This window comes from Cuculus canorus, chromosome 12 (assembly GCF_017976375.1).
Source record: "Cuculus canorus isolate bCucCan1 chromosome 12, bCucCan1.pri, whole genome shotgun sequence".
Classification (NCBI taxonomy): domain Eukaryota; kingdom Metazoa; phylum Chordata; class Aves; order Cuculiformes; family Cuculidae; genus Cuculus; species Cuculus canorus.
The window spans coordinates 10,525,638-10,546,507 of NC_071412.1; the positions used below are offsets into that span (position 1 = coordinate 10,525,638).

Sequence of the window (20,870 nt, forward strand, 5' to 3'; positions counted from 1 at the left end):
TGTTCTCTAAATGCAGGACTTGTCTAGAACACACTGTATTACTCTTCCAGTTTGTGTTTGCACATTCTTCCCATGAGTATCACTTTGAGAAAGCAGGGATAACGTACACCTATAATCTACTTTTAATAACTCCTTACATGATAGAACTGGGAGAGGATGTTCAGGAGAAATATTACAAAAAGATTGAATTACTGTCTTTTCATTTTTCAAAACCTTTATTTCTTCATAGCTTGTTTGTATTGTTCACAGTCCTTACAATTTTTGTTTTCCGTTGCTGGAGTTCATCTTCAAGCTCTTTATGAGAACAGAAGGGGAAAAATATGAAGAAAAGTACGGCTCTGAAAAGGAAAGATCCTTTGACTTCAGTAGATGTGCTCAAGTCATCATGCTGGTGGTCATTTTCAGTGCCATATATTACAGTAAAAAGTCGATTTGAAGATTTAAAGAGAAGTTAACTAGGCAAGAGATTGCTGTGGGGCAAAAACCAGAAAATAACATGTCACTGACCAGAGCCCTTGGTATTCTTTATCAGTCACAAAACAATTAATAGTGTGTCAGTGGTGTGTTTTAAGCTGTGGTTGCCTCTTGGTTTAATGTTTAAAGTGGACAGAAGAACAAGTAATCAGTGTAAATCAGCGTAGCTGGGGTCAAAGCAAAAGTGGGTTGAAAGTGGGAGATGCCAACTCTGGCTCTGGGTTCCTACTATGATTGGAGCTCAGCAGGAGCTGGGATCTCCTTCCTCTTTCCATGGTAAGATTGCATCGTTGCCTGAAGCACCTATTGAACAGCAAAAAGGCAAAGGAAGTAGCAGTAGCAAGGGCATCAGCCTCACTGATTTCAAGGACCAAATGTCTCCCTGCAGTTCTGATAAAAGCCACAAGGCTGTAAGCTGGAAACTCCAGGAAGGCAGTTTTCAAGAAGCACAAGCAGAAACCCCAAACCAAAATAAGTCACTCATCTTTTCCTTCTGTACCAAATGCTTTGGTGTTACTGGAAGGATCAAAAATTCATATTCTGTTCCTGACTGTCACTGGTTTCCTATCTAACTTTGAGCCAAATATAAAACAAAAACTTAGCTGGTGTTAGTCATTTTTATGACAATACTTCTGAGATGTATGAGGATGAATCTAATGCTGGTGAATTCCTTGGAGATTCTTGGATACAATTCCTTATTGAACCACCTGAGCACATTTTTGGTCTAGAAGTTGTCAGCTGGTCTCAGGAGTATGTAACTCCGCTGCACAGTTCTGCACTAACTTTTAGGATGAATCAGAAGCTGAAATTTCAACCATTCCTTACATTCATTGTTTGCATAAGAAACACTCCTCTGCATTGCTGCTCAACATGTTGTTTCGGGAAAATGACTACACAGATATCAAATCATAAGATCTGTCACAAAATGCAGCCTGCTTAAATAGATTTTAAAAAGCTCTTAATAAATCTTGAGTGGTTGAAACAATTTTCTCACATCTTCACTCTTTCTCATTAGGCACAGCTGATCAAAATGTAGGTGGCACTGAATGGCTTGAGATGGTTGAGCTAGATGCAAACATCGGCATGTGACTGAGAAAGAAGGAAGAGGAAACTTGAGGTTGCGATGGTTTCATTTCTTTGAAGCTATGCTCATGTTTCACCATGCTGCATTTCCGCTGTTCAGACAAAAAGTGCTCAGTGACATTTCAGAGCATCGAATCCAGCCCTAGACAATATTTAACACATTTAACCTCTAAGGTGAATCATAATGACATTTAGTGAGTTAAAAAGATGTGTGTTTTTTTAGGGTAATCTGCTGGAGTTGAAAGTGAGTAGTCAAACCAGAACTAATTATCATCATTCATGTCTTAATCCCAGAGTACTGAAATGCTTAAGTCTCCTAAGATTTTTACCATATTTATTTGTGTAGTTGCACAGAATGACTCAAGCCTTGCAGGTGGCTTGGTTTGCGTTCTGGGAATGCCTTAATGTTCACAAACCTGGAGAAGTAAGCACACCCTTGGTCCTGCTCCAAATTCTGCCTATAAACGAGCTGTTCAGCTGCAAAGAAAATTAGCTGCATCTTGGAGACAGAGAATTACAAGTCTCTGGGTCATTGGGACTCTGGGAACCCAATTGTTGAACTTCGGAAAAAAAAGAAAACATGACACTTAACCATTGCACGAAATTTAACCTTGGGTTTTTGAAAAGCCTATATCAGTTGCATACCTGAAGGGTTGTGCTGGAACAAGAAATGTCAAAAGCAATCTGTTTAAGCAAATTCCGTAAACAAGTTCAGTGAAGTTGGTGGTAGATAGATGGGTGCAAATAAAATGGCTTGGAGTCCTGATAAGGGGATCTTCAAAGCTTCTGGTGGTTCTTCCAGAGAACTGTAGGTGAGACGAGAGTTGTGAGGAGGAATCATTCAAAGGTTTTTTCTTGATTGAGCTTCAAAGGCTTGTGTTACTAGATAAACTTTGTGAGGTCAGGAGAAAGGGTGTTTCAACATAAATGGAAAGAGTGTTTTCTTTTGTGATTTGACCTCCATCTGCCTCTGCACCCTCAAGTTTCCTACTCATAACCCTGGAAGATGTGCTGCTGGAAACTGGCCATGCAGAGGGCTGGGCTGGATACTAATGCTTCACTTGCTGCAACTCTAAGGGGTTGCAGCTGAACCTCTGATTAGGAATACAGCTAAAACCAATACCTTAAGCAGCCGCAAGCTGATCCACATTGACCAGGCTTTGACAAGGGCTGATGAGGTTATTATTTTTTTTTCAGTAGCCAGACAACAGAAAAAAAAAAAAAATCAGGGTGAAGGGAAAAGTTGCACTTTTTTCCTTTGTTGAGAAAAGAGCTTTTCTTTCCTTTGTAAGAAAAAGAGACGCAGACAAATAAGATTTGATAATTCCGATTGTGGTTCCAATTATATATTTTTTTTCTTCCCTCAAAGGAATAGCTAATACCATCCTTAATAAAATCTGAAAGAAAAATACTTGTGTGTGTGAAGAGAAGGTGACAGCGACTCCTTCAGAGTATACTTGGAAAGGTAATAAGAAATTTAGTTTAGGTATACACACTTAAGTTTATTCTGTTGAAATGTATTATTTGCTGTGGTTTTAGCTGTGGTTTTTGACTGTGTGTTTCACAGTGGGATTAAGCTAGCATTTACCTCTAAGTCCTATACTTAATGAGTTAATGTTACAATAACAAATACCTTGGCTCTTAATGCCTTGGTTACATTCATAAAATATCCTCATATTGTCTCCCCTCATGTTTTACATGGGTGCTTTGCTGGCTTCACTAGGGTTTTGGTAATATTTCTGAAGTATCATGTCCCCTAATCTTTTCCTGCTAATGATGTACAGTTATTCCCCAGAGGATTTGCCTTGTATTGTCCTCCCTTTCCTTTCTTGGTCAGCAGTGAAAGAGCAAAGAGCTTTGACATTTCCAGCGCAGCTATGAGGAGCCTTGACGTTCAGCGTGTCGTGGCTTCAGATAGCATCCCACCACAGTACTTGTGGTGTGAATTTTTGATTACTATGGATGTATCAAATAGACGAAAGGGGACCATGAACAGGTCCAACGAGGAAAACATCTGCAGGAGCTGAAGAGTAGTAATGAGTCACCACATCCACCAGCCTTCAGAGGAACTAGAAACCAGATGTGACTTCTCACTCTGCATGTCTCTTTGCAGTGGCGTGTCTTCAATGAGCAAGCAAAACCAGTGCTGTCTCAGAACAAGGTTTTCTCAGCTCTGTCAGCACCTGTTTGAAAGTCCTTTTACTCTAGTCCCATCGCTATACTATTTTTCAAGTGTGGCATAGAGTGAATGTTTTTTGGTTTCCTGCCTGATGTATATTGTGCTGTTGGAGGACGCTTATAAACAGTGACGTGGTTCTGATGGGATAAAACACAAAGGCCGCACATAGCTCTGGTAACTGGTGTGTTCCAAAGCAGCTGCAGCAGTTATCACCAAAGACATCTTATATATTTATCAGAACTTAATACAGTTACATGATCTCCAAGAGAAGAGCAATTCCCGTGCTAATCTTTTAAAAAGTCCATATTTGAGTAGTCTTGTAATAGCTAATTGAATTGTGTTTTTATTGCTACTAACTCATGACAAGCTCTTCTCATTTTGGTGGATTCTGGTTATGAGAATTTAACTTTTGTATATCTGTCTTTCTCCTATTGGATCGAAGGAACACTATTACATTTTATTGTGTGTGTCTCTGGTAAAAGCTATTTTTTTCTGCTACTCCAAAAATCATCAGCCTTTTCTATTAGGTTGCCCGTGGGTATGTTTACAGTTTTTTCTCTCTTAGCTGTAGTCTTTGACAAAACATGCACAGAGTTATTTATATGGCACACATTTTATGGAATCACAGAACAGAAAAGTATTTTAAAGAATACATTGCTCTTGTTCCAGAACTCACCTCATTACCTGAATCTGATACTATCCTTGGTTTAGATGAAAAGATGACAAAATTATTAGTAGCACAAGTTTTCTTTCTTGTTAGTTTAGATAGATAATTAGTTTCCTGTTCTCAGTCAATTTCCCCTTAAATTTTTGATTGCATGAGCTGAGAAAAACTGTCCTCCTCAGTTACATGTGCTCTTGGAGTAGGTGCACATTTCTTGGTACAATACTAACCGCAGTAACTGATGCTGTCACTGAGGCTGTGCTGGAACATCTAAGATCTGACCATTCAAACATGATTTTTAAGATAGAAGGCAAACTAAACTTTGTCGATTTCTTTGTCCTGTATAATTGCTTATGTGTCCAAGCAATAGTCTTACTGATGAGCAGCTCCTTGCTCCTGATCCTGTGGATCCATGTAAGACTGTGCATAAGTGTGAATTCATCCTCTCCAGATTTGGGTGAAAGAATCGGAGTAATGGCTTTTAAAGTGTTTTTCCCCTGTTTTTACTCGGTGGTTAGTGGAAGATTCTTTGCACTATGACAAACCCTTATCGCGTGTACATGACAACTTCTGTTTTGCAAGGGCAAAACATGATTGCATCACCAAGTTTCAGTAGATGATATAAGGTGAGTGCCACGACGTCAGCTACGCTCTTGGATAACGTGTAATTTCTGTTGATTGGAATGATAGGCATGGAATGTAAATAACTTCTCTCACTAAACTTTTGGTTCCCCCCGACCATGGCTCTGCACCTCCTGTTGTGATGCCACATTCAATGGATAGCAAACATCACAGGTGGGAAGGGTGATGTGTTAAGTGCACATGAGATCTCCGGGAAGGTGTAGGGTGGAGTGTGAGACTCGGAGTGCTCCAGAAACAAGCTGGTGGTGAAGGGGCTGTTGGGTAGCGTTTGCCTGTGGCGAACTCATGAAGAAACATGTGGGACCTTGATTCAGCTGCAGAGATGCCAGGTAAGCAGGTCGTCTTACCCAATCCTGCTGTGGTTTCCTTGCCTGAAACGCACAGCTGTGGTGCTTGGCTCCCTTGTTAGGCACCTGGAGATGCAGCCAAGAAAATGTGTTACGTGGCAGTGCTGCTGTGGACTTTATTTCCCTTTGCCTGTAGTCATTCACGTAGTTTCCTTTCCAGCTCCACCCTCACTCGGGGCTCTCCAGAGCGGTGCTGCCAAGGCCCCCTCCCCTCTGCCCCTGGGACAATCTTTCTTTGATTGAGGGATGCTTTGGGAGGAATAGCATGGGGGATGGGGAAGGGTAAAGGTCTGGGAGAAGGGTACTTCTGGGGCTGCTCCGAAGGAAATGAGCCCGGGGAGGGGGATGCTCCAAGATGGGATGTTGTCCTAGGCAAGTGAACTGGAGAGGATGCTTGAGGGGAGGAAGGATGAGGAGGGGAGATGCCCAGAGGAGGATGCTGCGGGGGAGGAATGATGATGAGGAGGGGGATGCGGCGAGGGGAGGATGCTGGGTGGGAGGAATGATGAGGAGGGAGAGGAGGGATGCCTAGAAGGGGATGCTAGAGTGGGGGTGGCTTTCGGTAAGCCCGCGAGGTTCCGTGCAGAGGCGGAGGAGGGCGGGGAAGCGCACGGGGAGGTGCCGGCTGCGGCACCGCCCAGGGCGGAGCGGGGGGCGGCGGTGACAGCGACAGCCACACGTGCCCGCCCCGGGACCGGCTGCGCGAGTCCGGCTGCGGGAGCTCCGCGGGCACTGCCCGGCCGCCAGGTAAACCCCGCTGTCCCGGGGGGATCTCGCTCTGCCTTCTGCTTTGCTGCCCAGCGCGCCTTGTACATCGCTTTAAATACAGGATGAACTCTCTTGGAAAGGAAAATCTCAGCTGGTTGTAGGAGCGTGTGTGTATATCTTTGTGAGGGTTTTGTTTGTTTGTTTTCCTAGAGTCTTGGTGGATTTTTCCTGCCAGCCAAATTGCTGTCATTGTTCGTACTTACCCAGGTATCCAAGAGAACCAACTTTGTAGTGGGAGGCTGGAGGTTACTTTGAGCTTTGCTTTGCTGATGCTGCGCGAGAAACTTGAACCTTATGTGAATCTGTTTGGTGGTGTTAATGTAAGAAAACTAGGCTGGAGAAATCTTTTCCTTTCCCAGCCAGTTTTTGCTGAACTGATTCATCTCTGTGTGTACTTGCTTACTGAAAACTGACTTATTGACTGTAGTTAAAGGACTAAGCTCCTTAATAATAATAGCGCAACTCCTAAAATAAAACCAACCAAATGTACAGCAAAGAAAAGCATTCACTCAAGTCCATCATTGTAGTTAAGTTGCTTTAAGGATACCTTGAAGAGACGTTTATGATGTAACATACATTCTTTGAAAATAAATCTGTTCATGTACCTGTAATGAGAAATCGTGTAATTTTTCAGTGATGTTATCATAGCACAACTATGGCAACTGGCAAGAAACCGGTTGATGCCCTTTGTTTTATGACAGTCAGTTGCTCAAAGCATATTGGAAGCTGAATTACTACTACACGACACTAAGAAAATAGAAATTCTCACCTGGGTAATTTTGTATTTTGTATTAATTTTCTGTTATCAAGTTGTAGAATGTCATGTATTTTGCAGTGATTTTGGTTTATTCTTAGAACATGCTGGTGTTGAGTGGGTAGATTTAGCTGTCAGAGTGAATGGGTGCATTTCAGTAATAATTTTATTTATTTGACTTCTTGCTGCTGTTCAGTGCTATTGTAAAACAGCTTATTCTAAAGCAAATAGGCTTTCATACATGTAGTCTGAAGATGGATTCAGTATGTGTAGTTTAATTTTGCAGTGCTTGTTAGAAGAACAATTAAAATAGTGCAGAAAGGATTTTTTTATTTTGTTTCTTAAACTTCTTTTTGGTGCTTTTTATCTTTTTTTCATAGAGATGGTAAATTTTGTGCTGTTAATAAGTGTTTAACTTTTATTATATTAAAGAAGCTATAGAATAGGTTGTAAATGTGTGTATTTAAGGTGCCAATTAAGAAACAAGGGCCCAAGGAGGGGCACTCCTGTCATTGACAGTTGGTGGAAGGTGAGTGTCTAAACCACAGGTGGGTTCCTGTAATCATCCCCATTCTGGCCAGTGCATATGATCATAACAGAGGGTTAGAAGTGTTGCTTATCGTGTCGTTCAAGGTAATTAGTCCCATAACTGGTTCAACTTCACTGCAAGTTTTTTTTTTTTTCCCAGTGTCTTTTGCATTTAGTAATATAAGCAGTTTCTTTCTAACTGCACTGATTAAATTCCTCTTACTTGAACAGATAATTATTTAAAATGTACTTGCTCAGGCAAGAAATGCTTCTGAGGACAATAGTGGTTGTGCTTTTGATGTTGAAGTTCACTGGGATTTGGGGCTGCGTGTGATGAAGCTGGGGTCAGGCTGTGTGTGTGGCCAGGGTTGGCTCAGGACAGAGGATAAACTTCATCCCAGAAGCCTCTCACTTCCTCCCACTGAGATTTCCAGGCAGTACCGAGTGTCTTCTGCTCCTTTGGTCTATATTGTGCTGTTTTCTCCTTTTCCTCTCTAGAGCTCATTGATAACTGCAGGTTGCCAGGAGGCTTCCACCAGCAGCTGTGAAATTCGTGCAGCGCACATGGAACAACTTGCGCTGTCGTTTTGTTGCATGAATCTCAGGTGTTATTTGTTTTGGCCACTCCCTCCTATACCATGAACTAATTATAGTGTGGAGCTTTGAATTTCCGTCTCCCAGGGTACGGAGACACAGTCTCTCGTCGTCTCCATGCTGGCTGGGGTTCCTCTGCTTGGGCAGCAGCCCACTGGTGTGGGAGAGAGAGAAAGGCTTTACCTCAAAGCATGCTAAATATGCTCTGCATTTCCTTCATGCCGTTTCCATCCTCCAGTGGAAAATAGGTCCCAATTTCCTCAGATTTGGAGGATTTATGTTGGCACCCCTACCACATTCTGATTTTACTTCCAGTTGCAATTATTACATAATACATTTGCATAGAAGCTTGTTTGTAAGCAAAAGGAATATTTTTCCTCAGTTTATTCCTACCAGAGTGAAGCAGTTAAATGTTCCCTGGGTCCCAGGGGGCTGTTTCTCAAGACTAAATCAGCCTTTGCAGAATCATGAGTCTGTCAGAAGCATGGGTGCCTCACACTCTGATTTCAAATTATCAGCATAACAGCTATACCTCAGCGCACCGCTATTTTCTAAGCTGCCGGTGCTATAAAATCAAATCATAGAAGCAAAGGGAATATTTGTCTGGTTGATTTGTGTGTCTCTATAGCAAGGCTTTCTTTCTCTGTTCTGTGTAAGGATTAACTCCCCGTTGCCTTCTGTGTGAGGGTCCTAACAAAGACTGAGAACAAGAGAAAGTGGGCCAAGCTCCTCATGTTTGATCAACTGATTGATCACTTTATTATATACTTGGCCATTTCTCACTTGAAGAAATTCATTTGGGTGTAACTACAGGTTTATCAGTATTGCCACAGAGTGGGGTGATTGCTGTGTGGGCAGGCAGGTTTCGCCCCGTTTAAGGGTCAGTAGTAAGGATGCCTTGATAATGGAGGCTTTGTTTCTGTTAGATGTGCTCCATCTCCCCTGGATTTTGGGTATAGTGTGACTAATAGGGCACCATGGATGTGCAGTCTCTGCCCTGACCTGAGGATGCTGTCTCTGAAAGCGGGCTCAGCTTTTGGCATTCCATTGCAGCACAGGTAAAAACCTGCACATGTATAACTTCATTTGCACTGACTCATCATGCAGCTGCTCTGCATTGATCTAAAGGAGAATATATTTTTTTAAAAGTATCTAGGAATTGCCAGTTCTCCGGTTTATCAAGAAATGCAATCTTTTGTAAAAAGGTGCACAACCGATCAGAGGTAAATTTAAAACCCCTTATTCTTTCAACTTAAAGTTTGTTTGGTTACGTCTAGTGTTAGGACTGTTGAAAATAAGATGTCAATTAATTTTCCTTGAAACACTCCTACAACATTTTTTGTAGGTTTTGTACAAAGGTTTGGGATTTTGATTGTCTTGCACTGCGTTATATATTCAGGCAAATAAATTATCTTGGGGAGGGGAAGGGAGTGGGAGGAAATAAGATTTTGTATGTCTCTTGTGTGTGTGCCAGTAAAGATGTTTGGATGGTACAACATTAACCAGGTTCCCTGAATGATCTGCTCTTTTAAATTAAGAGACATCATTAGAGAGGATAATGCAGAAGTGGGCAAAATCTGAAGGATATAGACTTATAGAGTAACTGGAGAACAATTGCTCATAATTTAACATAACTCGAGATTTTAAAGAGGTTAGAATAAATGATCAAACTCAATGATTTCTTTTTTTTTCCTGAGGTGCTTTTCAGTGATAGATGATACTGATTCACACAGGCATGATGTATCTGTGGAACTCATTACCGCTGAGACTTCCTGTTGCTTAAGATATAAATGAATTTTAAAAGTTGCTAGGCAAATTAATAGAGAAAAAGTCTGTTAGGAGTGTTAATCACAAAGATGCAGATAAAATTTCTAGCTGAAGCAGCCCCTAAATCACAGGAAACCAGGAGATTATTTTGCAGGCAGAATCACTATATAATTTCCTGACCTTATATTCTTTTCCTGAGCATATGCTTTTGGTCAAAGTTAGCGGCAGCTTATTGGGTTAAGTTGATATTGGGAGGGACACAATCCATTTATGTGCTCTATATGATGCAGATTTGGATGGGTTTTTCTCAGATCGCTGCCACTTTGTCCACAGCAGTTCTAAGAAGGTGAATGTTAGATACCACTTAATTTTTCACACATGGGGGGAAAACTTGCAGTAAATAGTGTGCCTCAATGCTGCGTTTCATAAAGTTTTGATTAACTAGCTGTTTGTAACCATCTGTTAAGAACTCAAATTGATTTGACATTTTGCAAGGCTACAGGACTACTGCAAAGCTTCATTGTTTTATCACTTGTGAAATAATTTGATTATTGTGTGAAAATCTGGAGGATGTTGTGATTTCAATTTTGACTTTTATTTGCTTGAATATGTACTGCCTTTTTTTTTTTTTTTAAGGAGGCTTATTTTTTTTGTTATCCTCATATAGGAAATCTGCTGACCTTTAGGTATTTGTTTAACATATGTTTATGGTGCTTATACCCACTCCTGTTAAACCCTGCATTAGGGGGAACACATTGTGTGTGTCTGTCCTTTCCCAATAACTTCAGCTGCTGCGTGTCATAGGAAAACGGGCCCTTGAGCTGGGAGTCTTGAAGGCTGCTTGTGGAATTACATCTAAAACATTCCCATTTGGTCACGTGGGTGTCCAGCCTCCCCTTCTGCCAGAGCGGACGCTCACATTTTTAGGTAGGATGTGTAGTGTGGCCACTTTGTCTCACAGGAGAGCATCCTGGCAATGCTTTCTGATGGTCCTAATTAAAACTAGTTAGCTTGCTCCTGTTTTTTTGGTTAGTTTATGATGAGACCTGAACATATATGACCCGTAGGGTGACTTTTCTGCCTGCCGTGGTGCGTGTCTGTTTCATATGTATTTACACAGATGCTCCTTTGCTAGCTTGTTTTCACTTTCCCACAAAAACAACTTGCTAAAACACAAGCAAAATAGTAACGTAGATTTTGAGATATTTGTTTTGTTGGCCTTTTGGAGTGGGGGAAAACCGGGATATGTTACTCATATCCTTCCTTTCTGGGAAGTACTTGTACCTTTGACAATTCTTCCTATTGCCCACTTTCAAGAACTACGTTTGTAGTCTGCGAAGTAAATTTTATTTTTACTGGAAACTTTAGGTTTACGCAGACCTCACTGGTTTGGAAGTTCTTAGGATGCATAGTTTTGTTTTCAGATCAGAGATAAGAGCTAGTTTGGAAAAAAGATTTCCAGTTCCGTGTAACACCATAAATTGAGACACTGAAGCAGGTCTGTTGTCTTTGAGTGTGTACTTTCATACCTCTTTGCTCCTAAATAGTTAAGACTTACTCTAGAAGGAAGTTTTGGCTATGACAGGGTATATAATCTATGTTGTTTGATAAAATCTTAATGGAGATCAATGAAAATTAGATGGCCATATTAACTTATTTGAGCAGGTATTTGTCTTTATTGGTGTTGATGTGGAGGTGGCAGTGATCTGGAGCTGTTAGCGAGGATGGGGCAGACTCATAGCTCACGTTATTGTGGCTGTAAACTGTTTTTAAAAGCCTGGCTTGTTTGAGTTTAAGGAGTAAGGGATTACGGAGTTCTTCGAAGTTTTATTGCGTACAAGCTCCCCTTAAAATAAAGTAATATTGAACTTAATTGTTTAGACGATTTAAAAAAAAAAAAACCTCAATAAATTAAGTAACATAACTCAGTTCCTTGTTGCTTGCTTCCGTGGATTTCAAGTGGAATGTTTTTTTTCTGTCTTCCTTCATGGGAAACATCTGCAGAACCAAATGGCAAATACTAATTCTCATTCAATAGCAGACTTTGTTCCTGGTTTCTTGTTCTTGGAAACAATTAACTGAAGATTTTTGTTTTGTCTTGTTTTTCTTTTTGAATATAAACATTTAATTCCAGTTATATATTCTACCGGATTTTGTAGAAACCCTGCTAATTGGGATTCATTGTAGTTATCTTAGAATGTACACTCCCTACCCAAATTCAGATAGAAGTAATTGTGATAGTGTTGTTGGGGCGTGATCTTATTTATTTATTAAATGTAATGTATGTTTACTTATTATATTTAACTTTAAAACTGAAATTTAGAAGTCGAAGCTTATTACACGCTGCTAGGGGAAGACATTTGGCTTTTGAAATGCAGCCTATTTCCTCCAGTTCCGTAAGGTTTCCAATTCCTAACATCTACCCAACAGATGCCTAATAGAAACATTAAGCAAAAAATCTGTCCAGGCTTTAATACTAAGCAAATGAAAGCTGAGGAAAATGAAGCATTTTTCTACTTAAGTGCAAAAGTTTCAACCAGAAAAACTCCTCATCTGTTCAGCTGGCAGTGGGCAGTTTGTGTTTCAGGGCACTTCTCAAATTAGTGATACTCGCTAGACAGAGGTATTTGGAATACGGGTAGCCCTTAAATCCATAAAGAAACTTTATTACACCTTGAAAGGTTTTTATTGACACCTGTTGCAACAGTTTTGGTTTTGAACTCTAAGTGGTTTTAATTCCTGAACAAATACTTGGGATTGTGTAATTATGATAGCTGAATGAAACTGCCTTTTAGTTAGTGTTTGCCGGAAGGAAACATCTATGATTAATAAACTCTGCTTTTTATTTGTTAATTTATAACCACTAAGCCCATAATTAAGAACTCAAAATTTAGTTTGAGAATATGTGAATGGGACATAACGACAGGCGTGGTGGTCAGTTGCTTCTCTTCTAAACTATCCTGCCTGCAGCTATGAATGCGTGAAAGGAGAATAAAAGAATAAAACAAAGCCCAACCCCGCTGTGGTAACAGCCAGTTACCCCAGATGAGCAGCCAGAGCGGTTGTGCAGTGTCATTAAGGAGTTGTATGCTTAAGGGAAGGTATTTAAAATTTAGAAAACTTTACTCCACCCTGCCCACGGTAAATTTACCCTGGATGAATCAGGACTAAAGCGTTTTTAAGGACTGTGTAACGCGTCTGCAGTTTTTCACAATGCGAGAGGTTTGATCTAGATAGAAGTTAATGTCTTCATGGGTCCGCCAGTTGGATGTAGCATGCCAGAAGCTCTCTCTTCGGACCTAGAAATTGTGAAAATGGAATGAAATTCAGCTAACTCTGAATCTAAATGGAAACCTCTTGAATTCTATCTAAAATACTAAAATAATTTTTGTTGAGGTTTGGGTGTCTCATGCCAGCAGATAAAATAGTCACCTTGTCATTTGATGGTATACAGTGGAAATGAATAATGCTTTTAAAGATGCATGCTAGATCTGACGTGAATCACTGGGCTATAATAGCGTTCCTCAAAGCGTGGGGTGTTTCGTTTTTCCTCTCCTCCCAAAATGCACTGTGGATGAATAATACGTAACGCTAAAGCGAGGCAGGCATTGGGAGCAGCCGCTGCTGTGTGGTACCCGTGTTACCCCTGACGTTGGGACAGCAGCTCCAGGAACTGATTCTGAGCCAGGTGTTGATGGCCATGCCGGGTGACATCAATGGTGTGTGTCTCCAAGACACAGTCTCTGATGTTCACTGAGAGAGAATGCAGTTAAGAACAGGGTAATATCAAAGAAGCCCTTACTGGGGCCCAGACAGGACAGGATATTTTGCAAAATTCTGGGTTAGAAAACACTAAAGAAAATTGTCCATGACATCAGATCAATTGACCAGAACACCAATATAATGCCAAGAAGCCTAATTCCTACGTAAAAGCTGTCTAATTGCAGTGAGGGTAAAAAGGTGCAGAATGAAAGCTACAGAACAGGTTTGTCATGCAAATCAAATGTATTTGAAGAGGTGAAAGTGAATTCTCAATTACTTCATCAAGTGGTTGTAGAAGAGGTGTCATCCTAACTCAGTAATGCCAATATTTCTCTTTTGAGGAGCTTTTCCAATTAGATCACTTCCAGGAATGGACCAAAATTAACAAACCCAGGCTTTTGCTATAGAGTTCAAGTTCTTCAGACTTCTACAGGTAAAATTCTGAACTGGTTACTTTGAATATTCATCTCTGCTATCTAACTTATGGCTTATTCTTACTGGCTTATTTTCTTATTTAAAAGGATAGCTTGTTGCTGATCATTGAAATTTCTCTTAAAATTGCCTTTGTGCAGCATTTAGCCAATAAAAAAATGTGCCTTTCAAAGATCTTTATTTTCAGGATTTGTTCCCTATTAATTATCTGATCCGGCTTCAGTTTTTTTTTTTTCCAAGTTTCTTGTCTTGGGATTCTTTGTAATTGAACTTTGGAGTAGCTGAGGATCCATGAGGCCCACTGAAATGTTCATGTATTTTGAAAAAAAAATTAAAGGGGGGGTTGGAAACTTTGTGCTTAAGTTATCATGCATGTAACATGGGCATACACATGCAATAGTTTTGTATACTCATAGCTGATTTCTTGGAGATCTAAGAAATAGTGTGTGTCATTCTGCGTTACTGCCCTAGAAAAACATACCAAGGAGGTATACAAGGAGGGGTTTTTGTCTCCCCCCCACATAACACTTGTTCACTGGTTATAACCTGGACGACTCATTGTGGCTATGAATAAGTGCCTTCTGAGGCTGAGAATCTGATGACTGCTTTGAATGCTAAATATTTGGTTTATTCTTCATTTAAACTCCATTGTGCTTATCCCAGGGTTTCCATTTCACTTATGATTGTGGTGTCTGTCCATAGTCTCTATGATGTTAACTAGGTACAAATTAGTTGTACTGAAAATTGTGTGATAGTGCAGATGCTGGCACTGCAACCATCTGACATTTAGCTTCACCAAGAGCTTCCAAGGGCTATATTTGTACATGGATTTTCCAGTCTCCCTTTTGGCTTTCTGAGTGATAATGCACAACTAGATACCGAGATGCAGTGATTTTCTGTAAGGATGCTTGTGGTTCTTGCAGAAAATGAGGATTGTTACTGGTGTGATTCCCTCATTCAGTGACAAGCTCCGATAAATGCTCCATTTTCTTTAGGTGTAGTTGCATTCAGTCTCCCGCCTTTGTGAATGAAAAGGCTGTAAAAACATGAGATCATTTTATTTATAGATATACCCCAACTGTGTGGACATGTCAAATGGGAAAGGACGTTTAATCTCACAGGTCCATACAGATTCAAAGTAATCTTAATTCTCCTGTGTACCTGATTTGCAGTGTGAGCTCTGGCCCTGGCACACGCCACATTGCCCTTGGGAAGAGGAACACGCTGCAGTAAGGAAGAAAAGAGGGTAAACTAACATCCTGCTTAGTGTGATCTTTTATCCTGTTCAATCCGAGTTAGCATCAGACCATTTCTATGGATAAGAGGTATTCTGTTTATGTCAGTTCAGTAATTTGTGGTTAAATAAAGAAACATCTTTTAATAGCTCTTTCGTCTATAGTCACTGGGTTTTGATAAATAGTGTGACGGTAATAGTAGTTATTTAGGGAGCAATGCTGACACATGCACAAGTAATTTGCATATAGACACAAACTTCTTTTATTTGAGTATGTGACTAGTGCTTGTAAAAGGCGCTGTCTGATTTGGCCTCCAGTGGAAACGAGTCTCCCATTTCCTTCCTAGGTTTGTTTTCCCTGAGAGTTATGAAAAGGGATGATCTATTTCTGTGCACCTCTTGTTTATAAAAATATGCCTTTTGTTATGAGAGAGATGAATGAGGGCTTGAAAGGAGAGAGTGAGGAGGAAGGAGACTTCAGGACTGGATTCCCTCTTGGCTTCACCAAAAGCTTCCCAAAGGCTTTATTTGTATGTGAATTTTCCAGTCTCCCTTTCAGCTTTCTCAGTGGCAATGCACAACACTAGGTATCAAAACGCAGTGGTTTTCTGCAGGGAGGCTTGCCCATCCTCTGGATGGGCACGGTATCTTTTCAACATGTGGCTCCCAGCAGTCTCTTGTTCTTGTGGTGTTCCTCCTGTGAGCTGTGACAAACCTCCCCTTTTTTTCTACTCTTTTTTTGGGGGCTCTCCTTATCTCATGCTTACTCTGCTTGTACCTACATTTCTTCCCCTTGTTTTCATTTTTCCTCTGCTCCGAGAGGTGCCCTACTCTAGGTGCTGTTTCCTGGGGATCATCCCATGTGATTGGGAACAATGAGGCAAATTATAAAACATATGTTGCCAACAATAAAGAAATGTCTTCATTGGTGGCACGGTGCCTTCTAAGGGCAGAATCTATCACTCCAGGATTTTCTTGGAGTCTGCTTTGACATGCACATTGTCCCCTGTGGTTACAGGGCTGCGGAAAGCAGATCTTCATGCACTGTAGAGTTCATATTTGATTGTACCAGCTCAGCACCGTCTCATGAATTGAAAAGATTGAAGGGACCTGCTGGCTTGCACAGGTACGATTACAAGCTGCTGTGTTTTGAAGGAAGCAGAAAGAGTGGAAGGAACTTGTGAAATGTTTTTTGCAAAATTACACCCAAACACTTCCTCCTTCTTTTTCCCTATACATAATCATCATTTTTCTTCTGTTTTAGAGTAGGCAGAAACAAAATGGAAGTAATACTTCTATAAGCTGGAGGCAGGTGCAGGGTTTGTTTCAGTAACTTTCACTATCAGATGCTATTTTAAGATGCTTGTAGCAGCCGGTTGTTCTGTGGCTTCTCATACTTACTGTCTGCTCATAAATTTTGAGAAGAGAGCTCTCCAGACTGTGCAAAAGAGTGTCTAAAGAGCTAGAGCATCCCTGTTCCTCTTGTGTGAGAAATGGAGGAAGATGTATGCTCCTTTCATGTGTTTGTTGATGATGGAGCTCATCACGTTTGAGCCAATTAAAAAAATGAAAAGCCAAGCATGGGATCTAAAAGTCCAGAGCCTAAAACCCCAGGGATCTCTAAACCTCATCCACCAAAACAACGAACCCAAAACTTAAAAAAAAAAATTAATAGAAAAAGGGTCTTTGTTAAGCTGCCTGTGTTATCTTTATATAACAAACATACTTTTCTTAAGTTTTGTATTTACTCTAGATAGTATTTATGATCTTCTGCTAGGACTATGGTTTTCTTTCAGCTTGTATCAATAAAATAAAGCTGGGTTTTTTGGGTCATCTAATTTTCATTCAGGCATTGAAGCGTGTAAAATTGTCTTTTCTGAAATACTTGTATTAATTTGTTTGACAGCAACAGGTGAAGGTTTTATTTTATATTCAAGTTCAGCATCCTAGTATGCTTTCCAAATGGAACTATAAGAGTAGAAGAGCTGGATCTGTATCAACAGACTGGCATTTGATGCCCTGCAGGGAAGCTTAAGCGCAAATGCAGTGGCAAGGTAAAGAAGATGGCCAAGACATGACCCTGCTTTTGCAGCAAGTCACCTATGCAATGAAGATGTTAGCTACACTTCAGCACTGTGCTGCCTTTGATGCTTCTTAGTACTAAAAATAATTCTAACACTGATTTCCCCAGGGTAATTAGCCCATGCAGAATCAGACTGAGATTAGGCTTTTTCTGGCACCTTATAAAATTTAAGCTCAGGTATTTACCATACCATGTAAGACGCAGCTGCAGGAAGAAAAGGCTGTCTCACTTTCTCAGTGTTGTGATGTATGTCTCTAATTCGGTGTCTCCTGTTAGCTGGGTGATTGTGCCCAGAGAGGAACAGCCTCAGGTCCACCTAGGTCAGCCTTTGGGGTTTGGCCTGATTTTTGGCAAGAGTGAAGCACTAGAAGGTGTTGGTAATCCAAGGAACATCCTGCACCTGGTAAAGTATTCCCTTTTCTTTTAAATATGTTAAATATCGTGTATGAATGTCACTGGTGCTGGGTTTGGAATGCTACAGGAGGAACAGGTAACTCTGAATAAAGAGTTACTTTATTTGGTTCATATTTTCTTAGCTCTGTGGCTGTTGATGCTTATCATAAAGCTACTGCATTTCCAGATAAGGTACTGAAATAAGCTATTGCAAAAAAGGAAGTATAGATTTCTTTGTCTGAAGTAATTCCACTTGTAGTAATAATTTACATTTCACTAGGCTGTGATGGGAAAAATGTGGGGTACTGAGTATGATCTGTTGTAGAAATAACCACCCAGTGCATACTGTTGTTTAGCTATCTGAGAGTTATTTTTCTGGTATTTTCCTTATTATCCCAGGGAAGAATAGTTTAATTTATAGTTCTTATAAATTAAACCAAGGTGGGGTTTATAGCAAAGAAGTTGGCAGAAAAGTATGAAAAGGAAGTCTAAGTCCCTTTATTCCCTGTTGCCTTATCTGCTTATTAAAGTTTCTCAGTGCATGGAATTCAGAAATTATAACTCTAAAGTGGTTATACTCTTATAACAACTTTCAATAGCTAGATATGATGCTGCATAGCAGAAGTATAATTAGCTTTGCTTGTAACTTGTGCAGTGTCTCATGCATTAGGTTTTAAGCCAGTAGACCTCCGCCAGGCAGGCAGAGGTTGGGGTGAATGTTCTATGCCAGAACAGCTAGAATCAATAGAGCGTTTATGATGAGGGAGTTTCGTTAGTTCCTTCCAGTTTGAACCTGTGTTAAGACGTATGCAAGTGAGGAGCATCTTCCTAACAGCCTCTAATGCATGTTAATCTCTTCAGCTGTGATGGGTTTAAGTGTTGGCTAGCCTTTAGTTGTCACTGAGAACATACTGACTGAATCACAGGTTATGAAGATGGATGGCATGCAAACTGACCCAATGTTGTCACTTTAATTGGATAAGCAAATTGAGCACTGTGATTACAAGATTTATTAAAGACGTAATAGTGATGTTCTCATGCTCGGTTGTGGTTTTATGTTCTTGCTGGCTTGGAGGGCACCGCTTAAAAACGTTAGCAGGGAGTGTTTCAGGGGTGTTTCAGTGAGTATTGTGCATTTCTGGGTGTGCAGGGAAGAATTAATTAGTGTGGAAAGACAATGTATTCCATAATTTCCAAGATATAAATCGATTCTGGTTTATTTCCCTGTTTATGTGTACTGTGCACTTTTATAATGTTTTCAGAATGTCTCGCTGTATTTCTCACTTGTGGCTTTTCTGGCTTCCTGACAAGACAGTAAGTGAAGTAGAATTGCAGAATGATTTCTCTAGGCTTTCAGTGGCATTTGAAATATCTTTTATAGCCACCTGTTAGAACATCTAAAAAAATATTTAGCTCTAAATATTATAACAATTTAAGGAAGTTAGTAGAGAGTGTTACCGTGACAGAAACCAAAACACATTAAAAAAAATAGTCCCAAGGATCATAATTAGAAGACACTTAAGGGGGGGATGAAATTCTGGAAATATTTATCATATCGGTCAGATGATGAGCTGTGGCCAACTTGTTTGTCACTGATCCTTTCCGTCAAGCTCCTATTGCCCTCCAAAAGAGGAGGAAACACAGCAAAAGAAAAAGATATAGTAATAAATACAGCAGGTGCAACCAAAAGTGATCTCTCTGAAGGAAGAGATTATGTGGATTCTTCTGAGCATTTGAGTGTTAACAGCATATTAAATACCAGGCTGAAGGAGGCAGGCTAAAAAGATATTTCTTATTACATAGGAACAGAGCCATTCAATTAAATTAAAAACAACCAAGTTAAAATTGCTAACAGGAAATGTTTCTCTTGGAATAATTACTGTTTGCAGCTTTTTGCTACAATGTGCCATCAATGCAAGGAAAGAATAAAGCTGCCAAGCTTAGACCAAGAATTTGGCAAAGCACACTTTTCCCCTGTGGTTGCTTAAGGAGTACTTGGTGATACGGTTGGCCCCAAACTTCTGAGGCTCTGGAAGGAAGAGGAAGAACTTCTGGCCTGTGGAGGATAAAGAGTACGTGAACAACATGTTGGTACTGAGAACACATGTTTTACAAGCAGTGGAGAATTTCTGTTTTAAAATTATGTGTTTCTGTTGATGTTGCTTAGCACGAAGATGAAAAGCAGAAAAAAAAACGTGTAGGAAGAAAGAACAGACTCGTTTTATGAGGAGCTTGTGCCTTGGTTAGGAGTGAGGTTTGTGCATGTGGATACCTACTGGTTTGACATGAGGGGACTGCAGGAAGTCTGGCACCCCTGACTCCAGCACTGTACTGGTGTGTGTGTGAGATCCCTGTCCCTGGAGTTCCAGTGACCCCTCTGGGGATCAGATTCCTGCTCATGGTGGTGATGTGTGTTTTCAGTGTCTGAACTGAGGGTGTGAAAAACAGTGGCATTCTGTGGATGGCCGATGTCAAGAGTGCATTTGCCTTTCAGACTCTATTTACTCATTTCTTAGATTAGAACAGTTTTTATATTTATTTGCGTCTCATAACCATCATTTCGATGAACTCTTTTGTAAATACAATATTTATAAAAGAAAAGTTACAGCTCCAGCAGGAGCGTGGGTGTGAAAGGACAGAGGTAGAGTACGGCTGGAGCCCTTGGTGATCCAGAGGTGAGTTAAACAGCTTGCTGGTTCTGTGACCACAGTTCAGCAGTTTGGTGCTCCCTGTGCAGCAAATATCACCACTGTGTTGCCCCAAGCATGGGCGGTGGAGTGGGAGCTGCTAGGTGACAGGAGCCATCCCTGCTGTCTTGACCTAAACCCAAAACTTGTCCCCACTTCTTTCCCCCCTTCTGTGAGTCTGCCTGGGTTGAGGACTCTGCCCATTCTGGGTTAAATGCAAGTGCATCTCAGAGACACGGTATAATCCCTGCACTATCCTTGCTGAATGGGCATTTCTATTTAGCAAATGAAGGAATATAACTGGAAAAAAAACATTCAACTGGGGAAAAGTAAGTGGAAAAACCTACAGGAAGAAGTCTGCTGCTAGGAAACAAACTCTCAAAGCAAACAAAATGAAAACGATAGCAGTGGGTCATAAAAATGAGAGGGTTGGAGAAGGGAATAGGAAGCAGTAAGAGCCTTGGGAAGTGGATGTTGTG

The 20,870-nt window shown here is 40.6% G+C and overlaps 1 protein-coding gene across 4 annotated transcripts in view; it reads left to right on the plus strand.

Moving 5' to 3' along the window:
- Positions 1-6,043: 6,043 nt before the first annotated feature.
- MCTP2 (multiple C2 and transmembrane domain containing 2) overlaps positions 6,044-20,870 on the plus strand; it is a 121,790-nt gene continuing 106,963 nt past the window's right edge. For 2 of the 4 annotated variants that reach the window (XM_054077831.1, XM_054077828.1), the window contains exon 1: positions 6,044-6,136. The gene's annotated coding sequence lies outside the window, so the exon portion shown is untranslated. Of the gene's footprint in view, positions 6,137-9,035; positions 9,092-9,182; positions 9,257-17,580; positions 17,715-20,870 lie in introns of those variants that run through there. The other 2 variants (XM_054077829.1, XM_054077830.1) reach the window with 2 other exon arrangements.